Here is a 23,184-nt window from a genome sequence, read left to right as displayed (position 1 = left end):
GGGCTGATGCTGGTTTCTCTTAAGGCGGACTGTGCTATGCCGCTTTGAGACAAACTATTTAGTTTATTAAACCACAGGAAGACACAGGTGGAGAAATCCTCAAAGCAAATACTGAAGAAAATAGATTTGAAAATCAAACCGCAGTTCAGGGATGTATACATTGTTAAAATTACATGTTCTTTGTACTTCCCAAACGCAGATGAGACACAGAGAGGTGTGTGTTAAACCGTGTGCTGAATGTCGTCATCGATGCATTTCTACCTTTCTTCCGGGCGCCGTCCATTCTCTGGCCCACTCCCTACAGCCCCACATCTCCTCTCATCCCCTCCATGTGTTTCTGAGGATCTCACACACTATCTAAAGAGCTGTCCGGGGTATTTGTTTAGAACACACAAAGCCTTTGTTTGCTCTCAGAGTCTCAGGAGGGCAAGGGGGCGGGACAAGTGGGTGGTAAAATAGATCCAATTTCCAGGTCCTTAGCTGTGAATCACACCTTCTCCGGGACTATCCTGTGTTGTTTTTCTGAGTCCACATCTCCCCAGAACCTCTGACAAAATACCTAGCATAAAAGGCATGTTTCTCTTATTTTCAGTTCTTCATAAAGCCAAGGAATTGGATCTCGGGTTACCAGGTGACTCAGTGTTACCGTATGCTATGTTTACAGTGTCCATTTTCCTTTCCCAAATTATTGCTTTTAGGGGTCAGTCACATTTAACTCAACCAACCCTGTAACTCTCAGAATGGAGTCTTTATTGAGGAAAACGCAGAACGAAAAATAGCCATCAAAGGAACTTGGAATCCCTTGCAAGGGAGTAGTCATAAAAATACAACACGCCCCACCTTGAGCCATGTCCCAGCCAGCTCTGAGCGAGTGGAAGGGGCCAGCGAACCAGGCACTTGTTCGGGTCATAGCCCCATTAGGGATTTCTGAAATTCTTTAATTTCCTTTCTTCTCTGCTGCTTTCTTTCAGTCTTTCTTTCCATCCTTTTTGTCTTTTTTCCATTGTGCTTTCTTTCCATCCTTTCTGTACATTTTGCCATTCATCCACCTTGCAGTCTTTTCCATCTACCCTTCCTTTTCTTCATCTTTCTTTTTATCCACCTCCCTTCCTTCTCTTTTCATCCCTCTTTCATCCACCCATCCATCATTCGTTCCATCCACATATCTCTGCATTCACCCATTCATCCTACTCTCCATTCACCCTCATCTCCATCAACCATCCGTTTCTGCACCCATCCCTTCATCCACCCATCTCTCCATCCTTCCATCTCTCCATCCTACCGGCTCTCCAGCCTTCCTTCCTTACACTGCAAGAGATTGTTTCTACGTACTTCCTTGGGACCAGAGTCTCCGTTCAAAGTCAAAGAAGCCATAAAAAAGTACATTTTTTCATGTTACACAAAATTACCCTGTGACGGCCATCTACAGAGACACCTCTCCACATGCAAGCACATGCTGCTCAACAGAGCAGTTCTGGGAAAACTCTCTATTGAAGAGTTCTGTAGTAGGGGATCTCTGTGTATAGTCAAAATCTAGTGAATAGTTCCGCCCATGTGCGTGGACCCCGGAGCAATCAAAAATAATCTCTTAAATTGTCAAAACATGCAGAACTGCACCAACACTTAAGAGAGAATTTAAAGACAGATAATGCAGCCTATATCCACAGGCTACACTGTCCAGTACTTCAACTAAAAATTCCACCAAAAATCCACAAACAGCACAGCCTGTCCAGGTTTCTTCACATAGAAACACTTGCTTTTTACAGAAAAATCCTCAGGAATGATAGAGAGGAAGGAATGGACAGACAAGCCCCATAGGCTAACAAAAGAAACCTGGTCAAGAACACTGTGAGTATGCCATGTTGAGTCTGAGACCATGAGTCAATTAATGACACTGTAGTGATAACACTGGGCTAGAAAAAATTCCCATCAGCCCACCCATCTGGTGGAGTATCGTCACGTGGGAGATGTATCATAAATCCAATTCTTAAAGCACCTAGAATTGATGCAAAGAAGGATTTTGAAGTTTTGTAGACCACAGTGATTCACTCGTGATGCCAATGGAGTGCAGTGCGCGTGAAAAAGTGAAAGTGCAAGATAAAATTGACTCAAAGAACCAAAAGTCAGTTTATTTGGTATGGTGCTATGGTCAAAACTAAAAACAATGCCTCAATAGTTTTAAATAATAACTATACCAAGGCATGGTGTATTTTGGTCGACATGTTTCAGCTAGATGGACAACTGGTCCTAGCTTTCTTCAGGACCCGGTGAAATACTGCGACTGCAAATTAACACAAATGAAAATATAGTTCTAGTGCTGAATTTGTACACCAATAATGGATAAATCCTACCAGTTGTTCTGAGCCCAGATGTCTACTGGTGGTAATCCAATCTTAACGTCTATCCTAGAGCAAGATAGAAAAATGTACAACTCAATAGTGTGAAAAACGGTCTCAAGGATACAACAAACAGACAACAAACACACTCACAATACGGTAGAGAAATTCTCACCGTGACTCAGTAGTTAGTGAAATACTACTGGATAAGTGTATACAAATCACAGTAAGTTAACAAAATAACTGAACTCACCCAGCATTATGTGGGATAATGCCTCACCTCACCCGGTCACCCACTCGGGAATAGGGAGGCCCCGCTCTGTCAGAGAGGAAAAAATCAGAGGACCTCAGAGAAATATCAGGGGTACCTAAGTGCATTAATCACTAGTTAGCATTGTTCTGCTGACAAAACCTAGTCATAATAAAGGAGATTCAACCTCAAAAGCAACCATGGTGGTGACTATGCAAGATAGCCCATGATGAACTGGTGATCAGAAAGGATCTTGTAATATGGGTCAAGAGCACCCCAGTCAATAAGCATACATGTCTTAAAAAGGATGTCTTGAAAAGAACAAAGACAAAAACACAGACCAAGTGGCTAACCAGAACCAAACATCAAGCGTCTTACCTGTCTGTCGGTACCTCTATGTTAGCATCCGAGAGGGAGTGGAGGTAAATGACGGATAGGCGCGCGTGTCTTTATATATCCTAGTTAATTGGTCAATTGGTTACAGCGGTGTAATGCGCTAAAAATCGCGATGAAAGGGTGCGCTATACACCACGCACATGCGTGATACAGAAAGTCTGAACGCGCTCGCGCCAGCCGATGTGTTCACTGCCACACACATGCGCAATTCGGGCCATACAGGAACACTATCTAGACCGCGCCTGCGTGATACAGTTGTCTCAGCATGCTCGCGCCAACCGATGTGTTCAGTGCTAGACACATGCGCAGTTAAAAGCGGATGTTGTGCGCATGCGCGCTGATAATAGCGAATGCTGTGACTGGCGACAGCACGGCATGGAAAACCTGAACAGTAATCCCATGGTGCATCCACGCTGTATTTAGAGGGTGAACGCATGCGCCATTTGCTTAATATGAGCACAAACGATGTAGAAAGTTGGTGTCTCTTCATGAAAGTTGAAAAAAGGTCTAAGTACCAGAAAAATGAGACCAGACTCACACAGGAAGGTGCTGTAGATAAAAGAAGGGTACCTGTCTGTTGTAAGACAATTGCTGGTTTATCATACATATTGTGCAACAAGTTTGTATAATGTTACTATAATTATTGATGCTCTGATAGAAACAGGCTTATCATACAGAGTGGATCACTTATGATAATCAGTCTAAGAAATTATGAGCTTTTTAAGATGCTATGAGCTGATTCTCACTCGCATTAAATGATATTGATCTCGGAGATGTGGACGCAACTACCTGGACAAGGCTTGTTACAGTGATGTCCACGGTATATCATCGTTAAGTCCCTGGATATGGCTTTTAAGAAGGAAAATCCATTTTTGTTCTTTCCTAAATAGGAACTTAGATGTATCATTGATGTGAGGAGGGATACATGGCTGCTCAAGGATTAGCCACTTCATTTCTTCAGCTGAGTGTCTTGCATCTAGGAAATGGTTCGTGAGTTTGGTGGCCTGTTTTCGACATCTGATGGTGCTCTTATGTTCCCCAATTCTCAATTTAATCTTACGAGTGGTGTAACCAATGTATTTTAAGGAGCATGGGCAGGTGATCATGTAGATGACATTGTCAGTGTTACAATTCGTGTGCCTTTTGAGAGTCCATGTTTTGCCTGTACCAATATCAACTGTTTTGGTTTTGATCGTCTGAGGGCAAGCGCTGCATGATCCACACGGATAGTGACCGGAAACCGGTGGAAGATCCCACAAGTTAACCGAATTGTCACAGATGGAAGTCCGGGGCCTGGTATGGACAAGAGTGTCCCTCAGGCTGAGTGCTCTTTTAAATGAGAAGAGGGGTTTGGGAATGTTGGCATTAGTGGTATTAAGAATACCCCAATGTCTGCGAACTGTGCGTTGCATGATGTTCGACAGTGCATTAAAAGTACTAACAAACGTGAGTCGTTCCATTGGTGGTTTGGGTGGCCGTCTCTCAATTAATTCCTCACGATTGTTGTTCGATGCACGTTTCCATGCTCTCTTAACAAGATTACGAGGATATTGTCGATCCTGTAATTGATTTGCTAGTACATTGGCATGTTTGTTGAACAAATCTTTAGAGGAACAGTTCCTCCTGACTCGGAGAAACTGCCCCACCGGGAGATTGTCCACTAGGGAACGTGGATGGTGACTATCGAAGAGCAATAGTGAGTTCCTCGCCATTGGTTTCGTGAAGAGCTCAGTCTGAAGTCCACCACCTTCTGGAAAGATGGATAGATCTAGAAAGGAGAGTCTCTCGTGACTGTACTCTAGCGTAAAATTCAGATGTTCATTTCGTTCATTGAGCCAGAGATGGAAAGCCTGGATCTCTATGACAGAGCCCCGCCAAACCACCAAAACATCATCAATATACCTCTTCCATAGCACCAGATGGTCAAAAAATGGGTTGCTATGGTTGAGGATGTGATGTAGCTCAAATTGATGCATGTAGAGGTTGGCGAGGCTCGGGGCGAAGCCACTACCCATTGAGGTCCCAGAAATTTGAAGGAACAATTGGTCCTCGAATTTGAAAACGTTTTTCATCATAGCCAATTCAGCACATGCTAAAATGAAATTGACAGGAGTGATGCTGTCAAGGTCTTCTGTCGACAACAAACATCTGATGGTGTCGAGTGTGTCCTGCTGCGGTATACAAGTGTAGAGTGATTCTACATCAAAACTCACAAGCAGATCAGTCTCCACATTATATTCTACAGTTGGTAGAAGTCTAAGGACATCAGCTGTATCTTCAAGGTATGTCGGCATTTTCTTGACCAAAGGTCTAAGAAAAAAATCCACAAAAGTGGAGAGAGGTTCCAAGAGGGAACCAATCCCTGAGATTATGGGGCGTCCTGGTGGTGGTCTAGTGGCTTTATGAATTTTGGGTAAACAGTAAAAACCCGGGGTGATGGGTTTCTCTGTTACCAAAAATCTGGCTTCCTGTGGTGTAATCCAACCTTCAGTATTCCCTTCATCCACTAAAGTTCTAATTTCAGCAAGTAGACGTGGAGTAGGGTCTTCAGTAAGACGTTGATAGAATTTGACATTGTCTAGTTGTCTCAGACACTCATGTCGATATTGGGTCAGGTCCATAATCACAGTAGCTCCCCCTTTATCCGCAGGTTTTATATTGATAGACGGATCCTGAGATAGACTTTTTAGGGCCTGTTGTTCCAGTTTGGAGAAATTATGAAAAATGCGTCGATCAGTATCCTGCATTTGTGCAACGTCATGTCTGACTGCCTGTTCGAAAGTGATAACATGAGAGGGGACTTGATGACTCAGGGGAGTGAAAGTAGATTTCGGACGTAATCCTGTATTAATTAGCATAGCATCATCTGGTTGAGAATTATCAGTTCTATCTTTAAAAAAGAAGAAAAGACGTACTTTACGAAAGAAGAAAGCTAGGACCAGTTGTCCATCTAGCTGAAACATGTCGACCAAAATACACCATGCCTTGGTATAGTTATTATTTAAAACTATTGAGGCATTGTTTTTAGTTTTGACCATAGCACCATACCAAATAAACTGACTTTTGGTTCTTTGAGTCAATTTTATCTTGCACTTTCACTTTTTCACGCGCACTGCACTCCATTTGCATCACGAGTGAATCACTGTGGTCTACGAAACTTCAAAATCCTTCTTTGCATCAATTCTAGGTGCTTTAAGAATTGGATTTATGATACATCTCCCACGTGACGATACTCCACCAGATGGGTGGGCTGATGGGAATTTTTTCTAGCCCAGTGTTATCACTACAGTGTCATTAATTGACTCATGGTCTCAGACTCAACATGGCATACTCAGTGTTCTTGACCAGGTTTCTTTTGTTTGTTTCGCTATTATAGGGGCCTAAGTAGCCTTGGTCGTTAAATAACTGCCCTTTTTGACCCTCCCCTACTTCATGTTTTTCAAGCCCCATAGGCTGCCATTATGTGGCTCAGAACAGGATACTGTGCCTTTAAGAGAACTTTCCAGAAGCCTCACAGTATCCCAGAATGCACTTCAGGTCCCTTTTACTTTCAGTTATTTTTTCCGGCTCCTGCAAGCAGGACCCTGGAGCATTGAGCTCTCCCTTTTCAAGGGTTTAAGTGGTGAATTTTCACTTTTTTGAGTGCTTTTCTTGAAGTACTTTGGTGTTTCTTCCTGGTGTTTGTCTTGGTGCACTCTTTATTTGTCAATATGCCTGCATTATTTGACAAATGCCCAGAGTGCTCGAGGAAGAAGGCCAAGTCGGACCCACACGAGGTGTGCATCATCTGCCTTCCCTCATCTCATGTCCCAGAGGAGGGTGAAATCTGCCAGGGCTTCTCTAGCAGAACCCTGAGGGATAGGATGAAGATTAGGCTCCAAGGCCTGGAAGACAGAAAACTGAAGGCACAAGGTGGGTCTGGAAGGGCTTCCTCTGCCCATACTGAGGCCTCTGGGGGGCTCCCCAGGGTCAGGAAGACCAGCAAAAGTCCAATTTCTCCGTCAGCGTCGATTGCACCGACTACGGCGTCGAGAGGGATGACTGCAGTCTGTTTCCCGTCTCCCCAGGGCTCTGGGTCGAAGCGGCGTCGACGCTCTGCGTCGAGGGAACTGAATGGACCGCCGTCGAGATCACCGGTGACGATTTCGTCGTCGAGTATTCGACGTCGAAAGGTGGCCTGGTGTAGGCGCTCGCCGTCGAGGCGACACTGCCGTTCGCCGTCGGCGAAGAGAAGGAGGTTGTCGTCGAGGGGATCCTCGATGTCGAGAAAGACGTCGAAGTCACCCAGACATTCGGCGTCGAGGAGATGCTCGCCGTCGAGGCGAAGGTCACCGTCGAGGCGAAGGTCGCCGTCGAGGCGAAGGTCGCCGTCGAGAAGACGCTCGACTCGACGTCAAGGAGGAGACGTTCACCGTCGAGGGGCCGACGCTCGCCGTCGGGTGGACGTTCTTCGACGCCAAAGAGGCGCAGAAGGAGTTCTGGCGCCAGGAGTCAGTCTAGCAGGCGGCAGGTGCCGACAGGGGATTCTCCAACGCCCCAGCCTAGGAAAGAAGGCAGTTCACCGGGCTCGTTGTACTCTGAAGTGTATACGCTTCCAGGCCGAAGTCGGTTACGCCCCCTCCTCCATTGCCCAGGGGACCGCCTCCGCGGGCTCCCACCCCGCCTCCACTTCCGCCCCATCCTCAACCTTAACCTCAACTGCAACCTCAGCTTCCGGCGGGCAGGCCTCCTCCGGTTCCTCCGAGGACTGCTTTGTTGCCTCGATATCTAACGCCCCCTAAGGGGACCCCTCGGCCGAGGGCCCCTGCCGGGCCGAAGTCACCCGCTCCTGTGAGGCCGAAGCCAAGGAGGTCGCGATCTCGCTCCGGTCGGAGGGGGAGATCGCGTAGTCATCACAGATCCTCAACGAGATCAAGACGGCGCCACAGGAGGCGAAGATCACGGTCCCGCACGGATTCTTCCGGGACCAGAACCTACTCACCGACTTTGTCGGAATCCCCGGGGACGAGAGTATCTCCGGTGGATGACATCAGCACATTCCAGGATGTTCTCCTGAGGGGTGTAGCCAAGTTCGGTATCACGGTGACGGTGCCTACCCCCACGACATCCGTGATTTTCGAGACACTGCATAAAAAACACCTGTCTCTACCTTTACTGCCTCTAGTGCTAGGACTGGTGGAGCCCGCAGAGGAGTTGTTTCTCACCCCTGCGGTGACAAAGTCCGCTCCCTCCCGGCTCCTGAAGAAGTACAGGGCCCCGGATTCTGACCCGGCCTTCCTTAGGATGGACCCGACTCCGGACTCTGTCATAGTGACGGCGGCTAGGAAGCAACATGCCACCTCCCCGTCTCCTACTGTGCCTCCTGATAAGGAGAGCCGATGATCGACTCGGCAGGCAGAAAGGTCTGTGGGACGGCCTCTACTGCGATGAAGGCGGCCAGTGCTGCGGCTTTGCTAGGGCGATATGATCATGCCCTATGGGAGTCCCTCCAGCAATTCGCTGAGTTCCTTCCCCGGGAGAAGAAGGTGGTCTTCCAAGAGATCCTGAAGGAGGGGATGCTGGTGTCGAACCAGCTCATCAGCGCGGCTGCGGATACGTCTCTTCTGGCGGCACATGGGTACTGTCATGGTATCAACCAGCGACGCCACGCTTGGCTTCGGCTTGCGTCACTCAAGCCGGAAGCTCAGCAGCGGGTGGCCAATCTGCCTTTCTCGGGGGAAACCCTGTTTGGCAAGCATGCGGATGACGAAATGGCCCGCATGAAGGCGGAGGCCGAGACCCTAACGGCGGTTGGGTTGGAGAAGCCCAAGGAGAAGAAGACCTACCGCCCATTCCAGAGACGGTTTGGGGCGCAGGGCAGAGGGCGTGGACAGACTTCGGGACAGCAGCAGCAAAAGCAGCAGCAGTTCCGGAAGCCTTTCCAGAAGCGCCAGAGGGGTAGAGGTGGCCAGCAGTCCCCAGCAGCGAACAAAGGCCCGGCTGGGTCTCGACCCTGAGCGGTTACTTCCCTTTCATCCGTTACCCGCTCCGGTGGGGGGAAGCATTCCATTTTTTCTGGCAGAGTGGAGAAAAATTTCTCAGGAAAAGTGGGTGCTGAATATTGTTTGCAATGGATACAGCCTTCGGTTCACCAGCCCGCCTCCATCAATCCTGCTGGTCAGCTCGCAGTTTCAGCTGCACGAGCTCCAGGCGGAGGCCGATATCCTGTTAAGGAAAAGGGCGATAGAAGACGTACCTCTGTCTCAAAGAGGAAGAGGTCTGTACTCCCGATTCTTTCTGGTTCGCAAGAAGGACAAGAACGAGTTCAGGCCCATTCTGGATTTGCGACAAGCAAACAAGTGGATTCGCAGAGAGAAATTTCGCATGCTGTCGTTGCATCAGATTTATCCTCAGCTGCAACAGGGAGACTGGCTATGTGCTATAGACCTACAGGATGCGTACTTCCATGTGCCCATTGCGCACAAACACAGGAAGTTCCTGCGATTCCAAGTCGGCGCCAATCATTATCAATACACAGTACTGCCATTCGGGCTGAAGTCTGCGCCCAGGACGTTCTCGAAGTGCATGGCAGTGGTAGCTGCACACCTGAGAAAGAACAAGGTGTTTGTCTACCCGTACCTGGACGATTGGTTGATCAAGGCCTCCTCCTTCTCGGAAGCTCAAGCGCACTTCCAGAAGACGTGCGTTCTCTTGAACAAGCTGGGGTTGCACATCAACATGTCCAAGTCTGTCCCAACTCCGGTCCAGTGCATACAGTACTTGGGAGCCTCCATCAATACGCTGTCAGCAAGCGTGTCTCCTTCGGAGGAGAGACGATTATCACTCCTACGGAAGGCTCAGGCTCTTATGACAGCTCCATCTACAACAGTGCGGACGGTGTCTTCTCTACTGGGGTCGATGGCCTCTTGTATCTTCCTCACGCTACACGCACGGCTGCACATGAGACCATTGCAGGAGTGCTTGGAGGATCAGTGGGATCAGAGGAAAGGATCTTGGGACGACAAGATACGACTGTCTCTGCATGCTCTTCAGTCTCTGAAGTGGTGGTGTTCAGCGGAGAACCTCTTCAGAGGGGTCCCCTTCCACAAGGACATTCCCACACAGACTATCGTGACGGATGCGTCTCTCCACGGCTGGGGGGGCGCACTCCGGAGACTTACAGATACAAGGAACGTGGTCTCCGACGGAGTCCACGTATCACATCAATTTCCTGGAACTCAGAGCTGTTCACTTGGCACTGAAGGCCTTTCAACCATCCTTCCAGACCAACTCTCTGCTTGTACAGACGGACAATACGACCACGATGTATTACCTCAACAAGCAGGGGGGCTCGAGATCGCGCACCCTGTCGCAGGAGTCTCAGACTATCTGGCACTGGCTTCTAGCCAGAGGACTGACGATAACGGCGACCCATCTGCCAGGTGTGCAGAATGTTCAGGCCGACGCACTGAGCAGAATGATTCAGGAAAACCACGAATGGGTCATAAACGACAAAGTACTAGGAGAAGTCTTCGCAAGGTGGGGGACTCCAGACGTAGATCTGTTCGCCACCGCCGAAAACAGCAAATGCCGAGACTTCGCCTACAGGTACTACCAGCCAGGGACGCTGGGGAATGCGTTATGGATCAACTGGTTGAACAGCTTTCTGCACGCTTTTCCACCCATTCCCCTGATTCCGGCGGTGCTCATCAAGCTGTCCCAGTCCAGGGCGCGGATGATCCTGATTGCCCTGGAATGGCCCAGACAGTGGTGGTTCATGGACCTGCTTCACCGGTCTCTCCTTCCTCACATACGGCTGCTGTGCAGCCCGACCTTCTCACGAAGTTCGGGGGGCAGATGTTGCACCCCAACCTCTCGTCTTTGAGTTTGGCGGCATGGCTCCTGAGATAGTGCAATATGGCCATTTGAATCTACCAGAAGATTGTATGGACATACTGAAGGAGGCTAAGCGACCTTCCACTAGGACTTCCTATGCTTACAAATGGAAGAGATTTTGCATCTGGTGCAAGTCCAAGAACTATGACCCGACGACGTGTAAGGAAGATGTTATCCTTCGTATCTTCTATATTTGGCGCAGTCTGGCCTTAATGTTTATTCCATTAAGGTTCATCTCGCTGCGCTGACTGCCTACAGGAAATGTCCTTCACAGACTTCCTTCTTCCAGATCCCTGTGATCAAAGATTTTTTGGAAGGCTTGAAGAAAGTGTTCCCTCCTGTCCGGCTTCCTTCGCCTTCATGGGAATTGAATGTGGTGCTGTCCAGATTGATGAAGGAACCTTTTGAACCTATTCATAAGGCTTCGCTACAGCACCTGTCCTGGAAGGCGGCGTTCCTCGTGGCCATTACATCGACCCGCAGGGTGAGTGAAATTCAGGCGTTGTGTTGCCAAGAACCTTATACTGTATTTCATGCTGCTAAGGTTGTTATGCGTAAGCACCCTAAATTTCTTCCAAAGGTTATATCTGATTTCCATGTTAACCAGACCCTAACTTTGCCTACGTTTTTTTCAGAATCTTTCCTCTCCAGCGGAAAGGTCCCTGCATTCCCTGGATGTTAGGAGGGTGTTGAAATTTTATCTGGATAAAACCAAGGATATTCGTAGGTCAGACCAATTGTTTATCAATTATGGATCATTCAGGACCGGTCTTGCTACCTCAAAACAGTCCATCTCGAGGTGGATTGTGTCCTGTATACAATTGTGTTACCAAAAGGCTAATAAGACCTTAGGGGGTAAACCTAAGGTTCATTCCACCAGGGGCAAAGCTGCCACGACTGCTTTGCTACGTAATGTTCCAATTGCAGAAATCTGCAAGGCAGCCACTTGGAAGTCGGTCCATACCTTTGCTAAGCATTACTGTCTGGACACTGATGCCAGGGCAGACGCTCAGGTTGGGCAGGCTTCGCTGCGAAATCTATTCGCACAGTAGTGGTGTTATTTCTCTTTTCTCCACCGCCGCTTTGGTGTGGGCATGGGCTTGCCATTCTATTCACTAGATTATGACTATACACAGAGATCCCCTACTACAGAAGGAGTAGTTTCTGTCCTGTAACTCCAGGTTCGAGGCATGTGGGCTGCTGAATTTATATCTGTGCATATCTCGCCGCCTAGTGTTGGGTCCGGATGATTGCACATTGTTGTCCTGGAAGAGTCTTCGAAGTATCACGAGATAGGTGGCTCCTCCCCTGGACTACAGTGCGCATGGGCATCCTCTCCATCCTCAGATTGTTTTTTTCCCGCCATTGGGTTCGGATGTACTTTCTTGACTCACGTTCGGAATACCTATAAAAACTTTTTCACAAGGCCACAAGGCCTTCGGGGCGTCGGTATTGTCTTTCGTTCGGTGCCTCGTACTTGTTCCAGCTCTTCGAGCCGGACGTCGACGGCCGCTTGCCTTTTCGACACCAAAGGCCCCATCCACGATCGACGATGGAACGGAGTCCGTTCAAACGATGTCCCGTTTGCAACTCCAAATACCCTCACATCGATGTGCACCCGGTGTGCAATAAATGCCTCTCACCGGACCACGACGAGGCCAGCTGCATGGCCTGTTCTCGATTCAGGTCGAAGAAGACTCTTCGGCTTCGACGCGCCGCAAGACAGTCGGCGCGGGAGTCAGCGCCTGACCCAGAGAACATCTTCGAGTCTGACGACGAAGAGGGTGTAGAAGAAGAGGATCCTGATCAACAGTCGGATCCCGCGTCGGAGCAGAACTCGAACTATGATGAGGACGAAGAGGAAATCTACGTCCATGATGAAGACATCGTCGAGGTAGGAGACGACGCACAAGCCATCGGAGCCGTCGGCGACGACTCAAGCGATGAGCAACGCCCAACCGCAGTAGCGGGGCCCAATAAAGACTCTGTACCTTCCAAGGCTTAGGTGGAGGCATCGCCGGAAGGCCTTAGCCAAGATCTTCATCCACGTTCTATAGCCCCGCTTCCAGGCCCGGCTAAGAACATTTCAAAAGAGCCATCGGTTGATCGACCACAATCAGTGGAGAAACCGAAACCTAAAGACACTAAATCGAAACCGAAACTGGTGAAAACAGTCATCGGCTCGACGACTTCGGACCCGATCAAGTCAAAAGGTGTCATCGACCCCTCGGGGTCGCAAGGGGGTGTCGATCCGAAGATCGGAGCGAGTGAGCCCGTCACTAAAGTCAAGCACGTCACGCTCACGTCGTCGCCGTCCGGGTCCAAAGATGGCGACGCTACCAAAGGACTCAAGACTCAAAAGACCCTCGATCCAAAGCTTCGGAAGCCACTAATGGACAAGGCCTTCGAGTCAAAAACCAAAATCGACCCGAAAGAACATATCCAGTCGAAGCAAAGGAGCGTACCTGCTGCGCACCAACAGCTCGAGTCGACGCATGGCCATAAACAACATGCTGAACAGTCGAAGTCGGTCGGATCGAAAACAACGCCTCCCTCGAAGCAGGTCAGTCCGTCTTCAATGCTTACGGCGCCGATAAAGTACGGACTGCCCCCAACCGCACGACCTAAGGCGGTCCAGCTCCAAAAGGGCACCGACACATCCAAATCATTGTCGGTAGCCTCAAACACTCGGCCCATGGAGGAGGACGTTCTGTTCCAGGCGCCATCCTATGATAATCAGTCGAAACTATTCATCAACTCCGATTCAGGAAGACTCACGATTTATAAAAGGAAAATCATTCCGGAAACTCCTATGGAGTCATACAAAATACCACTAAAAAAGAAGAGGGACTCTGCCACCTCACCTACTCTTTTAGAACCTTTACAGTCCTATGGACAGGAATGTACCTATTCTCCCACACATGCCACTGAGGATGTACAGGAAGGGTACAATGAAGAACAGTTTAATTATCCTATTGACACGGATCAAGAAGAGTCCCAACCATGGACTGACCCTGATGAGCCACACACCGCGCCTGACACTCAGTCCTATGCGGTCAAAACATCACCTAATGAGGATACTGCTGCGTTTAACGCATTGATTGAGAGGGCAGCCCTTCACCATGATGTGGATATGCACGCTGACCCAGTAGAGGAAGACTTTGTTTGATACCTTCTCAACTTCAGAAAGATCAGTGAAGACGTTGCCTATGCTTAAAGGTGTGCTCAAACACGCTGGTGACATTTTCAAAGAACCAACAAAGGCAAGGGTTGTGAACCCCAGGATTGAAAAAAAGTACCGGCCTGTGCCTGTAAACCCTACGTATATCAAAGGCCAGCTCCCGTTAGACTCCTTGGTGGTGTCTAATGCTCGTAAGGGAGCAAACTCTCAGACAAGTGGTGATGGTCCTCCTCCGGACAAAGAATCCAAAATCTTGGACGCTTCTGGCAAACGTGTAGCAGCTCAAGCGGCTAATATTTGGAGAATCTCAAATACACAAGCCTTATTAGCCAGATATGATAGGGCTCATTACGACACGTTAGAGCAGCTACTGCAACACCTGCCTGATGCTTATAAGAAAGGAGCTGAAATGCTGATACAGGAGGGGAAGCTAATCTCAAACGCATCCATTAAATGTGCGTTAGATGCAGCTGACACAGCAGCTAGGACAATCAACACTAGTGTGATGCTCAGAAGGCATGCCTGGCTCCGCATATCTGGTTTCAAGTCAGAAATCCAAACAACTCTGCTCAATCAGCCAGTTAACCCTGACTTTCTATTTGGTCCTGATGTAGACACGACCCTAGAAAAAATTAAAAAAGACACGGAAACTGCCAAGTCCATGGGAGCTCTACGGTCACAACAGTTCAGGGGCGGTTCCTTTCGTCGCTCCGGTAACAGGGGAGCTTCTAGGGGACAAGCATCGCAGCAAGCCCAATAGAATAAAGGAGGCACACAAACCACCTATAACAAGAGCAATAGGGGTGGATACCGTGGGAACAGCACCAAAGGCAGAGTACGGGGAAATAATAATGCCAGATCCTCCGCCACCAATAAACAGTGACGTCTTGTCACTGCTCCCGGACCATATAACACCGGTCGGGGGAAGACTTCAGCAGTTCCTGCCAGTCTGGGAAGGCATTACCACAGACAGGTGGGTGAGACAGCTTATACAATACGAATATTGTCTAGAACTAACCTCCACTCCACCCAACATACCCCCAAGGCACCTTCCTATGTCCGCAGAGCACATGCACTTATTGCAGCAAGAAGTCATCTCCATGCTGCAAAAAGGGGCCATAGAACTCGTGCCTTTAGAACAACAGGGTACAGGGGTGTACTCTCTGTACTTCTTAATCCCAAAAAAGGACGGGTCTCTCAGGCCCATTCTAGACCTCAGACACTTGAACCAATACATCCTGTCAGAACATTTTCACATGCTCACTTTGCAGCAAGTTCTACCACTGCTCAGTCAGGGGGATTTCCTGGCAACCCTACACCTGAAGGTTGCATATTTTCACATTCCCATTCACCCCAGTCACAGGAAATATCTCAGGTTATTACCAGTTCAAGGTCCTGCCTTTCGGGGTCACTACAGTCCCCAGAGTGTTTACCAAGTGCTTAGCAACAGTTGCTGCGCACCTTCGGAGACAACACATCCATGTCTATCCTTGTCTGGACGACTGGCTTATCCAAGCGAAGTCGGCCCAGCAATGTGCCAGCCACATGTCCCGCACAACTCACCTCCTTCACAGTCTAGGATTTTCACTAAATTACCAGAAATCTCATCTTCAATCCGCACATTTACAACAGTACTTAGGCGCAGAAATAAACACTCTGACAGCAACAGCACAGCCAAACTCAGCGAGAGTCGACAGCATGCAAGTGCTGATTCAAAAATTCAGGCCCCAACACTCACTCCCAGCGCAAGTGTTTATGCAGCTGATAGGCATGATGGCCTCCTGCATCTTTATAGTCCCACACGCGAGGTTGCACATGCGTCCGCTTTAGGAGTGCTTGGCACGACAGTGGAACCAGGCTCAGGGACAGCTGAAAGACCTAGTGTTGGTGACCGGTCGTGCATACAACTCTCTGCATTGGTGATTGGTGGAACACACAAAACCTTTGCAGGGGACGACCGTTCCAAGAGCCTGTGCCACAGATAGTGCTGAGAGCGGACGCATCTCTCCAGGGCTGGGGAGCGCATGTCCTCCATTACAGAGTGCAGGGCCTATGGACGACGCAGCAGCAAAAGATGCACATCAACCTACTGGAGTTGATGGCAATCTTCATGGCAATGAAGGCGTTCAAATTGCATTTGTGCAACAAAGTCGTGCAGATCCGAACGGACAACATGACTGCAATGTATTACATCCAGAAGCAGGGAGGGACACACTCTCCACAATTGTCACACCTAGCACACAGCATGTGGAAGTGGGCCATTCAAAAGAACATGTTCCTCATGGCGGAACACCTCCCAGGCAAGGACAACCAGATGGCGGACCTGCTCAGCAGGCACAGCCATCAAATGCACGAGTTGGAGATACATCCCTTAGTGCTACAACCGTATTTCCAGCAGTGGGGTCATCCAGAGATAGACCTATTCGCCACACAACAAAACGCAAAATGCCAAACCCTCGCCGCCAGGTTCCCACACCCGCAGTCTCAGGGCAATGCGATATGGATGAACTGGTCAAACAGATTTGAGTACTCTTTTCCTCCAGCACCGCTCATACCGCTGGTAGCGCGCAAACTGCGGCAGCACTCCATGACACTCGTCCCAGTTGCTCCAGCGTGGGCAAGGCAAGCATGGTACACCACATTCCTAGAACTTTCAGTGGTGCCCCACCAGCGACTGCAACTCACACCCAGTCTCCTCACTCAGAGCCATGGAGACATTCAGCACCCAGATCCGCAACAGTTGAGCCTTGCAATATGGCTCCTGAGGTCATAGAGTTTGGCTACCTGGACCTGCCCCCTGACTGTATGGCCATCATCAAGGAGGCTAGGCGGCCAACAACCAGGGCGTGCTATGCGGCAAAATGGAAGCGTTTTGTCATTTATTGTTCCAATAATAACATAAATCCACTAGATGCATCAACGCAAAACATCATGTTATTTATTGCACCTATACAGATGTAATCTGGCCTATAGTTCCATCAGGATACATTTAGCTGCAATGGCAGCTTATATTCAGAACAGACAGCACCTTTCCCTTTTCAAAGTGCCTGCCATTAAAGCTTTTATGGAGGGACTCAAAAGGGTAATTCCTCCAAGACACCCACCTTCGCCTGTCTGGAATTTAAACATAGTTCTCACCAGACTAATGGTCCACCCTTTGAACCTCTTCACTCTTGTGAAATACAATTTCTGACATGGAAAGTGGCTTTTCTAGTAGCGATCACATCGCTAAGAAGGGTTAGTGAGCTTTAAGCCCTCACTATTCAGGAGCCTTTCATTCAGATTCATGCTAATAGGGTAGTGCTGCGTACCAAGCCTAAATTTATGCCTAAGGTGGTGTCACAGTTCCACATTAACCAAACAATTGAACTGCCAGTATTCTTCCCAAATCCTGATTCAGTGGCAGACAGAGCACTGCACACACTGGATGTTAAGAGAGCTCTCCTGTATTACATAGACAGGACTAAAGATTTCAGGAAAACTAAGCAACTATTTGTTGTCTTCTCTCCACAGCACAAAGGCAACCCAATTTCAAAATCAGGTATAGCCAGATGGATTGTTAAGTGCATACAGATCTGTTATCAAAAGGCTAAACGCACATTAACAGTTCCCCCAAGAGCGCATTCCACACGCAAGTTAGGGGCATCCATGGCTTTCCTAGGTAACATTCCTCAAGAGGATATATGTAGAGCAGCCACATGGACCACCATACACACATTCACCAAACACTACTGTGTGGATGTACACTCCAAACAGCAAGCTGCTGTAGGTCAGGCTGTTCTCAGAACTCTTTTTCAGACTGCTGCAACTGGCACGGGCAACCGACGCTAAGGAGGATACTGCTATTTATTCTATGCACAGATATAAATTCAGCCGCCCACATTCCTCGAACGGAATATGCTACTTACCAGTATGCATCTGTTCTTGGCATGTAGGGCTGCTGACATTTATATCGCCCGCCCTCCTCCCCGGTGCTGTAGCACTCAGAATTATTCTCAGACATGGTCATCACTTACTTTATCATACTCGATCTCTGCCACAATGGCGAAAAACAATCTGAGGATGGAGAGGATGCCCATGCGCACTGTAGTCCAGGGGAGGAGCCACCTATCTCGTGATACTTCGAAGACTCTTCCAGGACAACAATGTGCAATCATCCAGACCCAACACTAGGCGGCGATCCATGCACAGATATAAATGTCAGCAGCCCTACATGCCAAGAACAGATGCATACTGGTAAGTAGCATATTCCTTCTGTAGTAGGGGTATCTCTGTTATAGTCATAAGCGCCCGCCCTCCTCCCCGGTGGGGAGAGATATTCATGTAAGAGATGCTACAGGTCTGGTGTGTTATGCCTTAAAAAAGAACTGAAAGTAAAAGGGACCTGCAGTGCATTCTAGGATACTGTGAGGCTTCTGGAAGATTCTCTTAAAGGCACAGTATCCTGTTCTGAGCCACATAATGGCAGCCTATGAGGCTTGTCTGTCCATTCCTTCCTCTCTATCATTCCTGAGGATTTTGCTGTAAAAAGCAAGTGTTTCTATGTGAAGAAACCTGGACAGGCTGTGCTGTTTGTGGATTTTTGGTGGAATTCTAGTTGAAGTACTGGGCAGTGTAGCCTGTGGATATAGGCTGCATTATCTGTTTTTAAATTCTCTCTTAAGTGTTTGTGCAGGTCTGCATTTTTTGACAACTTAAGAGATTATTTTTGATTGCTCCGGGGTCCACGCACATGGGCGGGACTATTCACTAGATTATGACTATAACAGAGATACCCCTACTACAGAACTGGAGTTACAGGACAGAAACTACTCCTTCAGCTGCTATGAGGCTTCCTGTTAAGGATCTTGCGGCGTTCTTTAACTTTAAGTATGGTAGCTGCCCCCATCATAAACAGGCTGCAAAAATATCTCCTCTGAAGCCCGTTTGTTTTTGACCGGGCGTTTTGAGCTGAAGTGTTTCTACAGTGACGACTTTCCGTGGGAAAGGCATGCTCTGGGTAAACACTTATAAAAGTCCCAAAGGCAAGACCTATTAGCAAAACCAATGCTTGTTCTTACATGTAAGTCATCCCTAAGGTAGGCCTACGGTACCCCATGGGCAGGGTACAGTGTATGTGAAAGATAGGACATGTACTGGTGTGTGTGACATGTCCTTATAGTGAAATACTGTGTATTTTTGTTTTTTACTATTGAAATGCTGTCTATCCCATAGGCCTATAATTGGGGCTGCAATGTAACCTTTTTACATGTGTAACTTTCAATAGGGATACAATAAGAAATTGGAGTTTAGGATCTCTGTAATGCCACTTTTAGAAATCGAGCGTTTTCTTGGTTTACTGTTCTGTGTGCCTCTGACTGTTTGTGTATTCAGAGTCTGGTTATGGATTGACAGGACTCGGCAGGTGCATTCACTCTAGACAGTAACAAGGGGGGAGGAGTTGAGTTGTGTCCTGCCTTGCCTGGGTGACTCATAGCTGGGCTGAATAGACTTGGTCTGCATTTAGAGTGGTGGGAGGAGCTTTGCTTGCACCTGAATAGGCTGTGTCTACTTGCACAATGATGTCGCCACCCCCTGTAATCACGCTGCACCAGCAAGGACAGGACTGGGTTGGACTGGTTCAGAGAAACCCTTGCCATAAAGGGAACCGTGACAAAATGGAGTACAAGTATTGGACCTAAACCCCAAGACTTTAGATTGCTTCAAGAAACAAGAGGACCCTGCCAAGAAGAAGAGCGGAAGGACTGTGTGAGGAGCGCTGCCTTTCCTGAGTGAGTGGTGGGTTGGCCTGCAGTTGCTGCTTCTGTCTATGCTGGAGGAAAAGGACTGACTGTTTTTGCCCTGCTGTGGAATCCTTTTTAAAACAAATCTTTTTATTGCAAAAGAACAACATAAAGTGGTCATCACATACAAGGAGTACAGTTATTACAGTGCAGTTGTTGGAAATCACAGGTTTCACACATCTTTTTCTAATACAATGACTCTCTGGGTTATGTCTATTTTGTTCAGAACTCACAATTCATTTAGCTCGTCAATGGGGGTGATTCGAGGGGGCTCACATATGTTACCACGGTGGTCATTCCAGTTGGGCCATACTGCAACCCATTTTCGGGGGCAACCCCTGGCCATATACACTGTCTTCTCTTGGACCATACACCAATCCATATGCTTCTTCCAGGAACAAAGTGTTGGTGGTGTGACTGCCCCCCACAATCTCGCTATGTTTCTCTTTGCTATGATGAGTCCTAAAGTTACCCATAGTTTCCCTTTTGATGTTAAATCGGTGGGTTCCCAGATATTGAGAAGGCAACGCTTAGCCTCTGGACGCAACTCTACCCCCCACACCTCACGCTTACAGTTGAGTACCCGTATCCAGTAGGTCTGCAGCATCTGGCACTCCCACAATATGTGGAAGAAAGTACCCACCTCCCCTGCGACAGAGTCCGCCTTCGCTGCGCCCCATCAGGACCAGTTGTGTGCCAGAGATGTAGACCCGATGCAGGATTTTCAATTGAATCTGTCCAAGTTTTGCCGAGATTGCTATTTCCTTGGGGTATGCAAGCGCCTCTCTCCATTCTTCCTCATCTATTTCGAGTCCATCTGCCTCCCATTTCCCCTTAAGAGCCAGCAACGGGTCTGGAGTGTGGTTAATGAGTTTTTTGTATGTGAGGAAGATAGCCCGTTCTGGGAGGCGGCCATCCAGCAGCATATCTTCAAGAGGGGAGGACTCTGGGAGTTGGGTCCCTGGGGGAATATTGGCTTGAAGTGAGTGCCTGACCTGCATGTAGCGGAAATGTTCTCTTTGAGCTAGATCATAGGTGTGCTTGAGAGTATCCAATGATATTACCCCAGTCGGGCCCCACAAATCTTTGACCCGAGATATTCCATTCAGGTCCCATTCACGGAATCCTTGGGTGCGGCTAAGTGTTCCCAATCTTTCCGAGGCCCACAGTGGTGTTGCCAGAGTGATTTTGTCAGCCCAACCCAGTTTCTTTTGAACGATGTGCCACAGCTGTACGGAGAGTTTTGTAGGCAATACCTTCCTGGCCTTGAGTAAAGCGCAGCCTCAAAGTTCCCGCCCGGAAGGAGCCATCTGTCCATTCCATACCCTGGGTCGTTCCCCGCACAGTAGGTACCTTGGTTAATGGCCGAGAGATGCGCCGCACAATAGTATTTTCGGATGTACGGGAGCGCTATCCCCCCATCAAACCACCCCAGAGTGAGTTTTTGTAGGGATATCCGGGGCATTCCAGTCCAGAGAAGATCTCTCTGGGTGGCCTCGATGGCAGCAAAGTATTTTTGCGGCACTAGTTCCGGGTAGTTCTGGAGGGCGTAGAGAAACCGCGGCAGCGCCATCATTTTGAATAGCGCTGCCCGGCCTAATAGAGACAGCGGGAGCGTTTTCCAAGTGACAGTGTCTCGCTTGAGCCTTTGCCGAGGCGGCAGCAGATTCCTCTCGTATCGGCTGGCCCGATCCTTGGAGACAAAGACTCCGAGGTACGTGAATCCGTCTGTGGCTATCTGAATCGGGCAGCCACGCGGGAGCACCGGGGGGGCCCATGCAGGACATAAAGGAGTGATTTTCCCCAGTTGATGCTATAGCCCGAACACTCTCCAAACCCAGTGAAGATATCTAATGCCACTGCGATGGACTCACGGGGGTTTGTGAGGTATAGGAGGATATCGTCCGCGTAAAGCGAAATCCTGTCCTCCCATCCGTCCGCCCATCGGATCCCTTTCAAGGAGGGAGTCTGTCTAATCCAGGCAGCAAGCGGCTCCGGGGAAAGGGCAAATAATAGAGGTGAAAGGGGGCATCCCTGTCGGGTTCCTCTTTCTAGTGTGAACACCTCTGGGATCTTGTTATTGACCACCACTTGGGCCAAAGGCTCAGTGTGGAGGAGACGCACCCAGCCAATAAAGTTCGGACCGAATCCCAACTTTCGTAGAACAACCATCATGTAAGGCCACTCTAACGTGTCGAACGCCATAGCCGCGTCTAATGACACAACGACCGCTCCTTCACGCAGCGAGTGGCAGTGACCCAAGACACCATGGAGACGGCGCAAATTAAGTACTGTGTTGCAGTGGGGCATAAAGCCCGACTGATCTGGGTGCACCAGAGTATTTAGGACGGGTTAAGCCTATTGGCAAGTACTTTGGCGAGGATCTTTGGCTGAGCGTTTAACAGTGATATTGGCCTGTAAGAGGCACTCAGCTCTCTAGGTTTCCCCTCCTTGGGAATAGCCACGATCGTGGCTATTCGCTGGTCCCTCTGCAGTATGCCCTGCTCTCTACTTTCCTCGAACATATGTTTCAGTTGTAGGCCTAGGCTGTCAGGCTTGAACTTGTAGAGCTCAATCAGAAGTCCATTAGGCCCAAGAGCCTTCCCAGGGTGAAGGTCATGGATGGCTCTGATCAGTTTGTCGGTGGTGAGTTGCGCCTCCAGTATCTTCCGTTTGTTGTCAGAGAGGGTGGGTAGCAGAATGTCGACCAGTAGGGCCGATGAGTCCTCTTCCGATCGCTCCAAACCCCTAGTGTAGACCTTTCGAAAGTGCTTCGCGAACACCCTGTCAATTTCACGCGGTTCCGTAATAACAGCCCCTAATTCAACCTTAAGCTCGGCCACCACTTTCTGTGCCTGCTGCTTCTTGTCCAACCATGCTATTAGTTTGCCCGCTTTATCTCCCTGGTCATGTAGTCTGCCCTCCCTGTCCCTCGCCAAGGTCTTAGCAGCTTCGGTAGCTAGGGCTTTGTATTCCGCCGCTTTTATTTGCGTGTGGTGGAACATGTCTGGGTCACCGCCACTAGCAGATCATTTTCTATAGTGACTATCTGTGCTTCTTGTTCTTTACGGCGGCCAGCGATAGCTGAAAGGGCTTCCCCCTCAGCACGGTCTTAAAAGCCTCCCACAAGACCACTGATGACTCTACAGTCCCCTTGTTCTCCCCGAAGTACTGATCAATTGAAAGAGACAGTTTCCTTTTAGTGTCCTCACCACGGAGGTACCAAGCGTTGGTCGGTGCTACACAGCCTTCTCTCCGGTCTCCGATTGTGATATGGGCCCATAGCGGGGAATGGTCTGAGATACCTCGCACCAGATGGGCGACGTTGGATATCGTGGCATCTTGGTGCATTGGCGCGAACAT

At 48.9% G+C, this 23,184-nt stretch overlaps 1 protein-coding gene across 6 annotated transcripts in view; it reads left to right on the top strand.

Moving 5' to 3' along the window:
* LOC144772688 (uncharacterized) overlaps positions 1–23,184 on the top strand; it is a 554,957-nt gene that overhangs the window by 258,531 nt on the left and 273,242 nt on the right. The gene's annotated exons all lie outside the window — the stretch shown is intronic.

Source organism: Lissotriton helveticus, chromosome 8 (assembly GCF_964261635.1).
Source record: "Lissotriton helveticus chromosome 8, aLisHel1.1, whole genome shotgun sequence".
Classification (NCBI taxonomy): Eukaryota; Metazoa; Chordata; class Amphibia; order Caudata; family Salamandridae; genus Lissotriton; species Lissotriton helveticus.
Note: the sequence above shows the minus strand (reverse complement) of the source record. Positions and strands in the feature narration are given on the sequence as shown.